General features: G+C 35.7%; 1 long non-coding RNA gene across 1 annotated transcript in view; it reads left to right on the forward strand.

Moving 5' to 3' along the window:
• LOC145296247 (uncharacterized) overlaps positions 1 to 16,220 on the forward strand; it is an 86,026-nt gene that overhangs the window by 48,723 nt on the left and 21,083 nt on the right. The window contains exon 2 of the long non-coding RNA XR_013869978.1: positions 13,706 to 14,186. This is a non-coding gene — a long non-coding RNA (uncharacterized LOC145296247). The remainder of the gene's footprint in view (positions 1 to 13,705; positions 14,187 to 16,220) is intronic.

Genomic DNA, 16,220 nt, shown 5'->3' on the forward strand with positions numbered 1-16,220 from the left:
AGATAAATAAGAATAATTTTTTACAGTGGAGTATTTTACGTTACATCAGCCAAGAGAGATAATAAAATTTCAGTAAATCATTTCTTCTTAAAAAACAGATTTATTATAATCTTGCGATATAACATAGTGGTAAAGCATTCGACAACAGATCGAATGTTCAAGCCCGGGTGTACCTTACCATTTTATTTTAATTTTGTTTTCTTAAATTTACGATTAAAGAAGAGGTACCATTTACAATCGCCGCAAATCATTTCTTCCTTTGCATATTTCAAAAATAAACATTAATCAGAAGTGACGTTTCTAGAGCATTCATCGCCTTTAGTTATGCTAGTAATGTTAGTTATTCTAGTTATGCTAGTTATGCTAGTTATGTTAATTATAGTAGTTATGTTAGTTATGGTGGTTATGCTAGTTATGGTGGTTATGCTAGTTATGGTAGTTATGTTAGTTATGCTAGTTGTGCTAGTTATGTTAGTTATGCTAGTTATGGTAGTCAATCTATGTGTTACATGATAATGGCTGTCCCCTTTTCATGTAAGTATAAAAATAGAGAGATTTAGTTAAATGTAAAAATGAAATAGAATAGACGAAATTCGAACCCCGTAATTTAGGTTTAGAAATAGATTGCGAGAGAGAATTAGAAAATGGAATGTAAAAACAAACCATTGTTCAGCTTAGAGATAAAATAGTTTTAAGAAAAGGAATGTGCATTTGTCAATTCTGTTATGAAATTGAATGAGGAATGCAACTATAGGATAATTTAATAAACATGTTTTTAACATACTGGAAATATAGGTTACTGGAAATATAGGTTAAAATTCCTTTTGTAAACAAAGGAAAATGTATTGGACATGCATTTCCAGAACACGTGAAAGAAGACACATGTTTTAACATGTGTATGACGTCATGGAAAATGGGAAGTTCTCGATATAGTTAGAAACTTTAGAGTTAAGCAGAGAGAGTCTGAGGACGAGAGACGAAAGTCTGGAGTCCAGAGATGGACAGTCGAACGTCTGGAAGCGAGATGGTCACCTTTGAAACATAGAATGTAAAACTTTGAATTCCTGACTAAGAAAACCACCGACCGGTCGAAGAAGAAATAAACCCATCATATGTTTTTATAAACGTCGTCTTTGTGTTGTAATTCTACTAAAAGGTAAAGTGAAATTGTCATTATATGTCTTATATATCCTGTGTTTTAAAATGTATTCACATACACAATGTCTCTACATCTCATATCTACAATGTGAACACTAAGACTGTCTCAACACTGTCTCCTCACTCTAAGAGCTTCTATTACACTTCTAAGTATGAACATTTTATATATATGAATCTCTTCATAACACGAACACAGAACGCAACATCTCTCTTAATAAGACTCTCTAAGATTCACTTTTAATAAGACTTCCTAACAACGAAAAATAACAACAACAACAACAACAACAATAATAATAATAATAATAATAATAAAAATAATAATAATAATAATAATAATAATGAAGCCTATATAACATATGTGGAAGATGACGTCTTCATTTTTTTTTAATTGACTCCCTGACTCAGTTGATGACCGTGCAGCCCGATGCGTGATCTACACTGCTTTACACAGATAGAGCACAGGAAAAAAGGATTTTGGTTTTGATGGCGAGTGGCTGCCGCTCGTCGGGGTCTAAGTGTGCGACGCTCCGTACCTGCTCACTCATGCTCGTTATTGAAGAAGGCTATCCCGCTATCATATGTGGTGCGACCAGTGTCTCTGTCCGCTGCCAAAAGATTGAAGGGGATATTGCAGCGTTTGAGGGTGAGCTTGATGCAGTCTGTGTAGCGTACTGAAAATATTATACCACACACACACACATACATACACACACACTATATATATATATATATATATATATATATATATATATATTATTTGTGTGTAGGTGTGTATGTGTGTGCATATTATTCCAACGGTGATTTTGTTCATAGAGATTGGATAAATAATCCTATGAATTTAACTGTAGTTATATAATATTTTAATAACTCGTAGAGCGGTATACTTATCTATAATATTTTTTCATTCATGCAAACATTTCTGGCTATCTATGTGCATATATGTTTCAGTTTAAACTCACAACAGACTAAAGCTATTTTTGGTCCAAAACGTACCCTGTTTTAGGTTTGTGCTAAAACCTGTGTGCAAACGGGTAGCTAGAAATGTTTACATTGATTCATTAATATGTATATTCTTTTATTTTACGGGTGTGATATTTTTTCATTCTCGATAAATCCCATTATCGCGTGACCATTTCAATCATTCACGAGAAAGTCGAATGTGATAAAAAAAAAAAGCCATAGTAAAACTTGAAGTCTGTCTTAATTTTATTTGCTTCCTAAGCAGGAGAAAAAGTCGTTTTGAATTACAGAACGCGGCATCGTTTGTTATGCATCCAATAAAGAAACTGCGCACTTTTCTCCGCATTCGACAGTCACTATCTTGTTGGTAACGCTGACCGTATTGTAATGCGAACGCTATCTCAAACTGACGACTCATTAAATTTTCCGTTGACAAAGAAAAAGACAATAAAGGACTTTTAATTTATTCATTTATTGCGGACTATTATCCCCATCTTTCTCAGTTGTTATTTCACGAAGTTTCGGCCAACTATTCCTAAAGGCTATTGGTCTGTCTGTCTGTCTGTCTGTCTGGGTGTCTGCCTGTCTTTCTCAATATTTTCAAACTCTATCTCTTCCAAAATTAAAAGTCGCAGGGGCTTCAAATGATTAGATTTTTTTTATGGGCCGGTCTTTAACCGGTTAAAATAGTTTTTAAAGGATTGGGTCAAAATTGAAAAAATCGTTTTATATTTTGTACATTCATTTTAGTACACTGGTAACGTCACCAGATTTGAATGCTGTAGTTTTGCCTTCGGTTTCGATTCTAGCTGATGGCACCTAAATACCTTTTTTTTTACTTTTGTAATCACGACTCTATAATAATATATACGAAATCTGGACAATTAAAATTTACGCGTATTTTACGACCAGGCAACCCCCTCTACTAATATATATATATATATATATATATATATATATATATATATATATATATATATATATATATATATATATATATATATATATATATATACTAGCTAAAGTACCAGTCGTTGACTGGGTTCAAAAACAGCCTACAGAAAATGGACTCTGATTTATGAAAGTATGATAGGTTATGAAAAGGAAGGTTTGTAAAGAGATAGCTTTGAATTTGGGGGTATTAAAACCAAAGTAAGATATGATGAAAGTAAAAATAAAATAGATAAACCCCATAATGTATTATACTATACCTGTTCACACTGAAACACTTATCACAATATTCTGTGGATCTATATTAAAAAAAAACCTTGTTAAACTTTCTGACATATTTCCATTCTATGGAGGTCAGGCGCGAACGAACAACCCCATAATTTTATTATACCATATTTCTTAAAACTGAAACATAATTATCAAAGTATACTTACGCAGATAGATATGAAAAGTCTTTATTAAAGTTTGTGCCTATTTCCATTCTTTAGAGGCCAGGCGCGAACGCAGACCCCACAATTTTATTATACCTTCCGTATTTAAATTAAAAAGTACTTATCAAAGTATTATTATGTATATCTATATCAAAAACACTTGTAAACGTTTTTTTTTAAATTTTTTAATTTTTTATTTCCATACTTTATGGACTAGGCGCGTATGCAGACCCCACAATTTTAATTAATCATCATTATGCCAGATCAAACATACCCATTCCTGTGTCTCGATACATATTCTATCATTATATGTAATCAGTTTTCTATAAAAGTCAACAATATAGGAGCCTATTCGTGACCAGACACACACACAGACGTTCAGCGTTATATTATATATATATATATATATATATATATATATATATATACTAGACTACCGGTGACCCGTTGGGTCAGTATGTTATATTAGCTATGGAATTCATGTATGAGCGTGACACTTGTGACGTAAAGAAAATAGTTTGTTTTTGGATTTTTTTTTGTTTTTTTTACATAAGAGAAACATTTATATGAAAGTATATTGAAAGTAAAAAAGAATATAGATAGATTTCTATGAGTCGTTTTGTTTATTATAATTGATTATTTTTCAAAAAAAATTTACAGTTACTGAATTATAAATGGTTGGCCATACTTATAGGTAAATGTGCACTGAACAGCTACCACAATACTTATTATCGTTAAATTCAAATTTTGATATATCTGCTTTTTTTTTACATCGTTCATTTCTGTATTACGTTTAAGTTATTTTAAACCCCACTCTTCCCATGTTAAATAATCATTTCGAAATAATAACGTTAATATTTCAGTGCGCATGTCATGCGTGCATGCGCAACCGGATGTCGTAAACCGGAAAGTGGGTTACATACATCGTTACAAGATCATTTGAGTTTTATAATTATATATATATACATACATATATATACATACATATATACGTGCATGTCTATATACATACATATATATATACATACATACATATATATACATATATATATCTACATATATACATATATATATACATATATACACATATATATATACATATATATGCATATATGTGCATATATATACATATAGATACATATATATACATATATATACATATACATATATATATACATATATACATATATATACATATATATACATATACATATATATACATATATATGCATATATATACACATATATCCATATATATACATGTATAAATACATATATATCCATATATATACATATATATACACATATATATATGTACATATCTACATATATATATATGTATATATATGCATATATACATATATATACATATATATATACATATATATATATATACATATATATAGGATGGCAGCAAATTCGCTTTCGAACATTGCCATCACTCGATATAGCACAAAAAAAGGTATATAGAAACACGAAAACATTCAGTGATGGGCTTGACGAATGTGGCTTTTAAGCCCTACTAAAATCTGGCATTCCTTAACACACATTGTACAGACATGTGCACCACTAGCAGCACGTTCTTGCTGTTCTTTTTTATGCAGGATCAAATGCCGTTTCAAACCGCCTGTCGTTTTGTACATCCGTCCGCAGTTGACACAGGTTAACTCTGGCAACTCAAGACTACTTTGTGGCCCACTGCGCCGATGAGTAGACTGGTGACTCATCAGTCCAGCTCTGCTCAGACATATTCTTCCGCACACCTCACACTCCAGACCAATTTGGCGCCCCCTTCCATCCACGGCTCCTTTCACTCTTCCTTTCCGGATATCGCGCTTCAGCCGCTCATACTGGGTTCGATCAAGGTCCTTCTCCACCATCCGTGATCCAAAGCAAGACTCTCCCAGGTTCTTTCATCAATCTCAAAGTTTTTAAGGTGGATCTTAAACAATCCTTAAATCTCAATTTAGGCTTTTGAGCCAGACGTCTTCCCTCGGCGAGCTCGCCATAAAGGAGTTCTTTGGGAAGTTTACTGTCTAGCATCCTCACCACATGTCCACTCCATCTCAGTCTATGCTTAATAACGTGAGCCTCAATGCTAAGGCATTGGGTCTGTTCAGCACCTCCACATCACTGACATACATCTGCCAACCCACACCTAAGATTCGCCGTAGGCACATCTGGTGAAACCGCTCGAGACGTCTCAAATGCTCCCTGTATGTTGTTCAAGTTTCACAACCATAGAGAAGAGTAGAGAGAACGCATGCGGCATAAACCTTAATCTTTGTTCGCAGCAAGATCCCATGACGTCTCCACAAACGCCCGTCCAACTTTCCGAAGGCATCACTTGCCCTGCTGATCTGTAACGATACCTCATCATCCAGGGCACCAGACATACTCAGTGTGCTACCCAAGAATACAAACTTAGTGACAACCGCCATCCTTGACCCACAGATAATAAACTGATGGCTCATAGTATGGCATGCCCGGAGTAGGCTGATACATTAAGACATTTTTTTTCAGATTGACGGTCAGGCCCAATGCGCTGCAGGCAATTGCAAAAGCGTCCACAAGATGCTGCTTATCAGTCACCGTATGAGCCACTAGATCACAGTCATCCGCATAGACCAAGTCGCTAATCGTGTTTGTACTTGTATTGAAGCGCCTAATGTTTAACAACCCCCAGTAGTTCGGTAACAAATATAGACACCATCAGAGCACCCCCTCAAATGCCATCTGAAAGACCATGGTGAAATATAACGCAAAGAGTGTGGATGCTGAAATGTCTCCCTGCTTAACACCATTTTCTACTGAGATAGTATCAGCCAGCTTTGATCACAGCCTTTATATCATCGTGGAAGAGCCTTAAGATGGTTACAAACTTGTCAGGGCAGCCAAGCTTTTTCAGAATTTCCCACAAAGCATCTCTATTGACTGTATCAAAGGCCTTAGTTAAATCGATGAACACCTGATACAGTCCCTTTTGCTGTTCTATACATTTCTCCTGCAGTTGCTTGGCTGTAAAAATCATATCCACTGTCCCTCGACATCTTCTGAAACCAGACTGCGACTCAGGCAAAACATCATCAGCAATATGCTCCAGCATTCTGTCTAGCATAATCCTACATAGTACCTTACCGACTACTGACAGCAAAGAGATGCCCCAATAGTTTCCACATTCATCTCTGCTACCTTTCCCCCTGTATAGCACTACCATCAATGCATCCCGCCAATCCTGCGGAATACACTCATCCCACTAAGCAGTCTGCAACAAGTCTGCTAAGCGTTGCATCATCTTGGGTCCAGAACATTTAAAGATCTTCGCATGCAAACGATTCGGGTCAGGAGACTTTCCATTGTTCAGCTTATGGACAGATGTTTTAACCTCCTGGAGAGAAGGAACCTCTGCCAAGATATCCTTGACCGGATTGCTAGGAATCGACTTAACAAACTCCTGATCAACGTAAGAAGTTCTGTTCAGGAGGTCACCGAAATGCTCCCTCCATTTATGAAGAATGTCGGTAGGGTCTCGAAGATGATCCCCACCATCTTTCGAGGGCAGAGGAGTAATAGGTGATCTGGATGGCCCGTAAACCGCGCGCAGTAGACTGTATAAGACCTTGGTGTTTTTCAAACGCGAGGCGAGCTGTATTTCCTCAGCTTTCTGCCTCCACCATTCATCCTGCATGTTACGCAACCTCCTCTGCACCTCGTGCTTGATTGCCTTAAACTTGTCCCTCAATCGATCTTGCTCATCATCCGTCAAACCCCCCTTGAGATAAGCGTGCAATGCCATGGCTTTTTGAATCAAGCAGAGCCTGAATTTCAGTATCATTCTCATTGAACCAATCCTGATGTTTACGCTCACAATAACCTAATACTCTGTCACATACCTCATAGACAGATTCCTTAAAAGCAGACCAAGTATTTTCACAATCAATCTCTTCCATCTCCTTAACTAGTTTTTCCCTCACAATATTGTCCCTTGGACGGGCAACAGCTCCCCTCATCTTGGGCTTCACAACACACTTAATCTTTCCACGGACCAACCGATAGCCGGTCCAGCACTCTGCACCCCGCATGACACGAACACTGTAGATATCCCTCATCTCACGTTTTCTGACTAACACAGTCTATCAAGTGCCATTGTTTTGAACCAGGATGCATCCAGGTCGTCTTGTATTTTTCCTTCTGCTGGAACACGTTGTTACCGATTTTAAAACCCATCTCTGAACAAAACTGCAACAACATCAGACCATTGCTATTACCCTTCCCCACTCCGTGTTTACCCAGCACGTCCCAGGTTTCAGAATCTCTTCCCACCCTAGCATTAAAATCTCCAAGAATGAAGATCTTATCAACAGAGGGAATGCGTCTAACTACACTGCACAAAGCAAGGCAGAAAGCAACCTTTTCATCTTCTGTTGCATCCATAGTGGGTGCATAGACACTCAAAAAAGTTGTATAATGACCATTTACCAGAGGAAACCTCATAGTCATGATCCGGTCACTCACACCACAGGGAAGTTCTTCCAGGCTAGAAAGAATTGATGCCTTTATAGCAAAAGCTACGCCTGATTTCCTCCTACATCCGTCCGCTCTACCACTCCAGAAAATGGTGTAGGCCCCAGCCAACTCAGAAAACTGTCCCTCATCAGCCAGCCTGGTTTCAGACAGAGCAACTATGTCCATGTCATAACGTTGAAGTTCCTTAGATACAAGAGCAGATCTACGCTCTGGACGCATTATTGCTGACAGCAAGTCAAGCAGCGTCCGCACATTCCAACAGCCGATGGTCATTGTCATATATTTCCTCGCAGTATCATGATGACGACCGGGTCCAGGCTGTGGAGCCCTGAAACACCTGCCGGGCCAAGCCCTAGAAATTCCAGTTCCCTTATTGCCATTTACGTTTATAATCATATTTTCCAACTTCATTGAATGTTTTGCAGTTTAAGGCTACAGCCAGCCTTTTTTGCTATAAAGATACACGAGATGGTAAAAAAAGTTTATCTAATTTATATCGAGCAATGCCTGTGCATGAGGATTGTTTTAGCACCGAGACAATCCCACTTTCTAAACAACTGCCACATTGATCAAAAAGAAGAGCAAGTCAACATCACTGGATGCAGCAGTCATCGCAAGTTTTATGTCAGAGTTTTCCTTATCCTAGGGAGGTTGCCTTCACTACGGCTTACAGAGCCCTCTCCACCCACCATGCCATTTGATCCATGACTGGAACTTAGGTTGCTGGGCACTAGAGCACATTCCACACGCCGGTGGGTCATATATGCCGCAGCTTACAGGGCCTAAGCTCCTCTGCAGGTTTCTGTCAGGGTTACCTCACCCTTAGCCTTTATGCATTTATATATATATATATATATATATATATATATATATATATAGATAGATAGATAGATAGATAGATACATACATACATACATACATATATATATACATATATATATATACATATATATACATATATATACACATATATATACACATATATATACATATATATATACATATATATGCATATATATATACAAATATATACATATATATACAAATATATACATATATATACACATATATATACACATATATATGCACATATATATACATATATATACATATATATACATCTATATATATACATCTATATATATACATATATACAGATACATATATATACATGTATATATTTATATACATATATATGCATATATATACATATATATGCATATATATATACATATATATGCATATTTATATACATATATATACATATTTATATACATATATATGTATATACATGTACATATATATACATATATATATATGTACATAAATATATATGTACATATATATATACACATATATATACATGTGTATATATGCATATATATACATGTATATATATACATATATACATATATATGTATATCTATACATATATATATATACATATATACATGTATATCTATACATATATATATACATATATACATATATATACATATATATATACATGTATATATATACATATATACAGATACATATATATATATATATTATTCTTTCTATCTTTATTTAAGGTACTCAGTAGTAGATATCAATGTTTTTTTTTGTTATTTTACGATTGATCACCGCTTATCAGGGGCAAAAGCTCACGTGTCGTGTAGTTTGTGAATATTCTTAGGATGCGGCAATGGCGGAACTTGGATTGGGTTTGATTATTTAAGAAGACGGCTTTACGAGGGCTTTTTTACATTAGATTTGAAAACAACTATGTTATGGTAAGCTGGGAAGCAGACCCGCTCTATTATGTCCCATAGTCGAACAATTCTCGGAAAGAAGCTTTGCCCATGGAATTTTCGTTAAGTTTTAGGCATTGATATATAGTAGGGGATATTGTTGCAGCTAAACGAAAATTTCTTGTGAATGTTTTGCAGGGATTGAACATAGATTGGAGCTCAGTCGAACATGTGCTATTAAGATAACAATAAATCAGAGACTCACGACGTCTTTTCTGTGAGAGAGCTGTTGGCGAAAAGACCCTCGTGCACTAGATTTCGAAGACGTTTTGGACTCTGTAAAGGTAGAAAAGGGTTCCCTGATCTGCTCCTCCTCCTCAGATGTGGTAAAAGTACTCCATCTTCGCATGTATTTGGTTCTCGTATAGGTAGAGAAATGGACCGGGAGTGAGATGCTTTCTTGAGTGATAGAATCAGCCAACCATGTTTTTATGCTATCGATATTTGGGACAGTTCTATTGCGAGCATGTTCCTATTTACTTGCATCCCCACGAGGACAAAGTTAGACACAAGCTCGGTTTTCAATGTGTGTGGAAAATCCAGCTCCCCAAAAAGGGGCACCCTGGATAAAAATAAAATTGTCTCAGTCATGAAGGATATCTATATATGTGACCGAGGACAGAAAAGGTGAAGTGCAACTCAAAACTGATACTAGCGGTTCCGAGTCGCTTGTATACCCCGGTTAAGAAAGATGGCAGTTTTTTTTTGTTTGTTTTTTGTTTTGTTTTTTTTGTGAGACTTTATCGTCCTTTCACATATACCGCCTAGTATTCCCAAAAGGCCTGCCATCTGGCACTGGTCACAATCAACGTTGTTTCAACAACCAGGGACAATTTCCTTCGGCACCAAAGCCAACAAGGTCTAGATCGTCGTTTTTTTTTTTTTTTTAAATCGTTTTTTGTCCTGTTGACTGCGATATGTTCCTGTTCCTGTGGAGTTCTAGGGAATCAACCTTTCAGGATTTGTTTACTACCTTTGAGAAGGGATTCGTTGATTGCTAATCGCCTGAGGCACTTCTTCGTAGATGCCGACGGAGCTACCCAAAGATTTTTATTTCAGATCAGAGTGTTCTTCCTCTATGACGCTGGTTCTTCAATCCCTCTTGTATCACATCCTCCCACCGTGGGAGGGAGATAAATAACCCGAATTTCTTTCAATTTCAATTTAGCCGTACAAATGTTAGACGACATATCAATATAAATACTTTGTCGTCATTTTTTTTTTTTTTTTTTTTTGCGCTTATGAATGCACTGGTATAAAATGCATGCACTAGTATAAAATAGCGAACTCTTAAGTTTTCCTCTCGGCGGAGCCAGAAAACTTGCCGACAATATGGGTCCGAACAGATCGCGACAGGATTAACTGCCTTTGCGCACAAAATACACCCCTCCCCAACACTCGACCGTTCTACATAGAGCATTTATTTCGTACCGTAAATAAAAGCTGGAATCGTGTGTGTGGTGGTGATGGTGGGGGTTCATGTTACTCATAATTCAAACCATCCGAAAGTTGTTATCTGTGTTTCCAGGATCGAATCGATCTCACAGCCCGAAAATAAATAAGACTTGCTACGTTTCCGAAATGCATTAAATATTTAAATGATGAGACGCGATACAAATTTATATCCGAGAGGTCAGATCATCCCGCTGTCCCGCCATAAAACATCCGCAACGAACAACAAATGTTCATTACGCCATAAAAAGAAAAATCGCTCCTATGATCGCCGGAAGTTTGCTAAGAAGTCCAAGAATGGAATATTCCCCGATAGTCTGTCTTTGGAAAAAGTGGAGAAAAAAAATCGATACGCTAAGATATCTATTTCATTAGCAATCGGGGATAAAGTAAACGTTTCATTCCTATTAATATTAGAGTTTTTGTTTGTTTTTTTGGGTTTTTTTTTTAAATATATTTGCTTCCCCACGAGAGAAAAATGTGACACAAGGTCGTTTTTAATATGGGGGGGGTATCAACTCCCCAAAAAGGGGCACTCTGGCCGTAGGCAAACATACAAATTGCCTTGGTATTAAAGTGTTTCCCTCGACATTGACTAAGAGAAATTAATTTAAGAGTAGCATCAGAACAGATACTACAGATACTAATACTTTGAGGATTTTTAAGTCGGTCGGTCGGTCGGTCGGTCGGTCGGTCGGTCTTTCACCGTTATGTTTTAACTGTCACGCTTAATTACCATGTGGACATGTGGCGTAATGGATAAAATTCTAAATAATAATCAGTTCTAAGTCGTACAATGCAATACTAAGAATACTTATGGCTAATGGAGATTTCATATCTATTTGTTTAAAGCCTAAACTAATTTATTAATTCTATTAACTTTTCATGCATAATTAGTCCCCCGACAAAGGAAGGTGGACCTATAAATTCCGCCTTGTCCGTTCGTATGTCCGTCCTTTTCTCAATAACTACGCCTTGTATTTTTTTTTAATTTTGCTCAAACATTAAACATGATATGAGTAAAAAAGTAACAGAACGAATTTTCCGGGAAAACTCCGGTTGTTCCTCTTGGGGTGCTTTTCTGGTTAAAATGGCTAAAATTTACACTTTTGTGCTTATTAAAAAAAATTGATGCTTTGGATTTTTATAAAACTTTCTGAAAAGTTGTAACTAACTGATTTCTATATAATTTTGTTTGTCTATACTTCACGATAACTCTTGGGTCTTTTAGGGCTAATAAGCCTAAAACTGCACCGTTTGTTAATTTGCACCAGGATTTGAGGTGACCTGGGGACTTTGGGCCTAAATGGGTGGGTGCAAATGCTAAACTTGGTCATTTTTTATGCCTCATTCACTGTGAACTCGTGGGGGACCACACATGTTTCACTTGTTATTTATGAAATTCTATGTACATGGGTACACCAGTATAAATCTATATGTCTTAACGTTAAGTTGACTTCTGAAAAAAAATCCTGTAATGACTGGCGGAACAGATGGAGTGCTGACTCTGCATTGTTTGTATTTTTCGGACTACTATTCTCAACTTGAGTCTAATTCTTGCCGTATATCCATCAATGTCGACCCCGGCCACCTACAGGTGTACCCTAACGAACTCGGGAATCTCCCTGTCGAACTCAGGAATCCGTGTGGAATTTCGAACAGAAACTCTTTATTTAATCTGTGAGAGTAGCTTGTTCTCGATCCGTCAGCCATAATCTTAAGTAATTCTCAGTTGTATTCTTAGTATCATTCGCACGGAGGATTGATCAATTAACCCCAGAAGAGTGTCATTTAGTACTGAATTATACTTAGTATTTTATCCGTTACGCCCTGGGTCCTGATGAGAACACTAGTCCGGATAATTCAAATAATTCAAATTATCAATCCTCATCTATAAAAAAAAAAGCGGAAACATAAATTACTTATTATATATTATTTTATTTATTTTTATTTATTTTTATTTATTTATTTTTATTCATTATTTTTTATTTATTATTTTATTTTATTTCTTTTTATTCATTATTTTTTATTTATTATTTTATTTTATTTCTTTTTATTCATTATTTCTTTTTATTTATTTATTTATTTATTTTTATTAATTATTTTTTATATATTATTTTATTTATTTTTATTTATTTATTTATTTTTATTAATTATTTTTTATATATTATTTTATTTTATTTCTTTTTATTCATTATTTCTTTTTATTTATTTATTTATTTATTTTTATTAATTATTTTTTATATATTATTTTATTTTATTTCTTTTTATTCATTATTTCTTTTTATTTATTTATTTATTTATTTTTATTCATTATTTTTTATTTATTATTTTATTTTATTTCTTTTTATTCATTATTTATTTTTATTTATTTATTTATTCTGAATTCTTTGAAGATGAGATTTCATAATTTGTGTATTCATTCTTTTGTAGACCTTCGAGGGCCCGTGGCGCAGTGGATAGAGGTGTTGACTCTATACGGTTCCATGTGAATATTGTCTGAAGATAGCGGTTTCAATCCTACCCGAAGCAAGTTACTAAAAATGTGGTGAGACAACAACAACTATGGAAGGCAGTAATTACTGGAGATACAATTACAAGACTCAGCATTCCTATCCCGTCGCTATTAACCACTTGAAGAAGGCCAGAGGATATGTTGGTCAAACGTATTGAAAGTAAAATATCCCAAGTTGTTACGATTTTTCCTTTTTTAGCGGAAATTTGTTGTCGCTAAGACTCCCGGAACCACGGCCGGTTATTATCAGTTAGTCTCCTTGAATTATAAACTGCGTAAGGACTCCCATTGATTAGAAGAAGAAGAAGAAGAAGAAGAAGAAGAAGAAGAAGAAAGCTGGAATGAACAAACGGTGTCTCATTGATAAAAATGATGTTGTAAAAACAGACTGCCCCCCAGGTGAGCATACTAAAATTATGAATGGCACATTACTGGAGGGCGTTAGGTGGACACGACTTGACAATCGTTATTTTTATTTATTTATTTTTTACAGTCTTTTTCTTTGTTTTGTTTTTGACAGTCTTTTTATCCAAATAATGAACTAAACGGCATGTCAAAAATTTCAATAGTGGTAACAATAACAATGGCAATATCAGTACTCCCTCCCAAATTCAGTCGGACAACTTCCGTACTTTGAACTTGTACGTGAACGAACATTTTCTTTAATGGATATTTTATTAAATGTGTGTGTGTGTGTCTCTCTCTCTCTCTACTCTCTCTCTCTCTCTCTCTCTCTCTCTCTCTCTATCTATCTATCTATATATATATATATATATATATATATATATATATATATATATATATATATATATATACTAGCATGGGTGTCCGGTGTTGCCCCGGTATTTGGAGGTGTATGTTGAGCCAAAAAAAAAAAAAAGCGGGCAATTTTTTTAAACTTTGACCCCTATTATGACCCCTTAAAATTTATTCTTTTGGGCTCAAATCAAGTTATTAAGTTAGATCCATGTCCAAGGAACCTATATCTAAAATTTCAAGTGTTTAGACCCAAAATTCTCGGAGAAGTTTGGTAGATTTCTCAAAGATCAAATCGTTGAACTTTGACCCCTTAACTGCCAAATTTCTGGCCAAAAACTGATCACATCGATTTTCCCAAATCTCAGTACCCTGTATATCAAATTTCGAGTCTGTAGACTAAAAATTGACCGAGTTATTGCGTAGGGAAATGTACACAGACACACACACATACACTTTCACTTTTATAGATATATAGATATATATACAATTTAGCTATTTGATACCAGTAGGTATTAACATCACAATAAACCAGATGATCTCCTTTGTGTATACAGTAGAATCCCAGGATACAGCATCAAAAAATAAGTAACAAAATACAGTACAGTATATAATACACATGTATATAATCAAATAATATTATAAATAACACCGTAAGACGGGTAAATACCATAACCAGGGGCCGGAAAACATCGTATTCCACATCACAATCTGAAAAAAAAACGTATCCTAGGGCCACCGTATCTCGAGGATCTATATATGCTAAACTCCTGACCGACAAACAATATGGATTTAAGCAAGCACGTGCCACAGAAGACATCATAACTGTAATCTCTGAACGTATATACCATTCACTAGACAAAACAGGGGAGGGTAGAGCGGTAGCCCTCGATATATCTAAGGCATTTGACAGGGTATGGCACGGTGGTCTTCTAAGGAAAATCAGATCATATGGTATCACTGGAAGAATGCATAATGTAATTAAATCCTTTTTAAGTAAGAGAAAAATCCAGATTGTCCTCGACGGTCGTACATCTAAACAATATGATATAAATGCGGGAGTACCTCGGGGGTCTATCCTTGGACCTTTATTGTTCCTGATATTCATAAATGAGCTCCCTGATAAAATATTTCGGAGATATGACACCATGCTCTACAACAGGCACGAGGGGGAAACAAAGGAACCCATATCTAAGGAAATAACAGAAACACTAGAGGATGACCTCAAATCTGTAGTGGAATGGGGGCAAAAATAGATGGTCACATTCAATGCTGCCAAGACTAAGCTTGTCTCCTTCAATAATTACAAGAAACCTTCCCTACCACCAATAGCAATGGCCAATAGCACATTACCCGAAAGTACTTCCTTTAAACTCCTCGGCCTAACGTTTACAGAGAACATGAACTGGAATAGATACATTGAGATCATTGCCAAGGCTGCTGCGAAGAAAGTGGGTTCTCTCTACCGTGCTAGATAACTACTTACGCCTGAACGTATCTTGTACCTCTATAAGGCCATCGTTCGCCCATGTATGGAGTATTGTTGTCACATGCTGGTGCATCTACTACTAGTCTTTCACTCCTAGACAAGGTTCAAAAGAGAGTCGCCAACCTGATAGGTCCTGAACTGTCATCTAGGCTTCAGCCTCTGTCCCATCGACGAAATGTTGCATCCAT

The sequence above is a fragment of the Euprymna scolopes genome, chromosome 2 (assembly GCF_053919585.1).
Source record: "Euprymna scolopes isolate OS-2025 chromosome 2, ASM5391958v1, whole genome shotgun sequence".
Lineage (NCBI taxonomy): Eukaryota > Metazoa > Mollusca > Cephalopoda > Sepiida > Sepiolidae > Euprymna > Euprymna scolopes.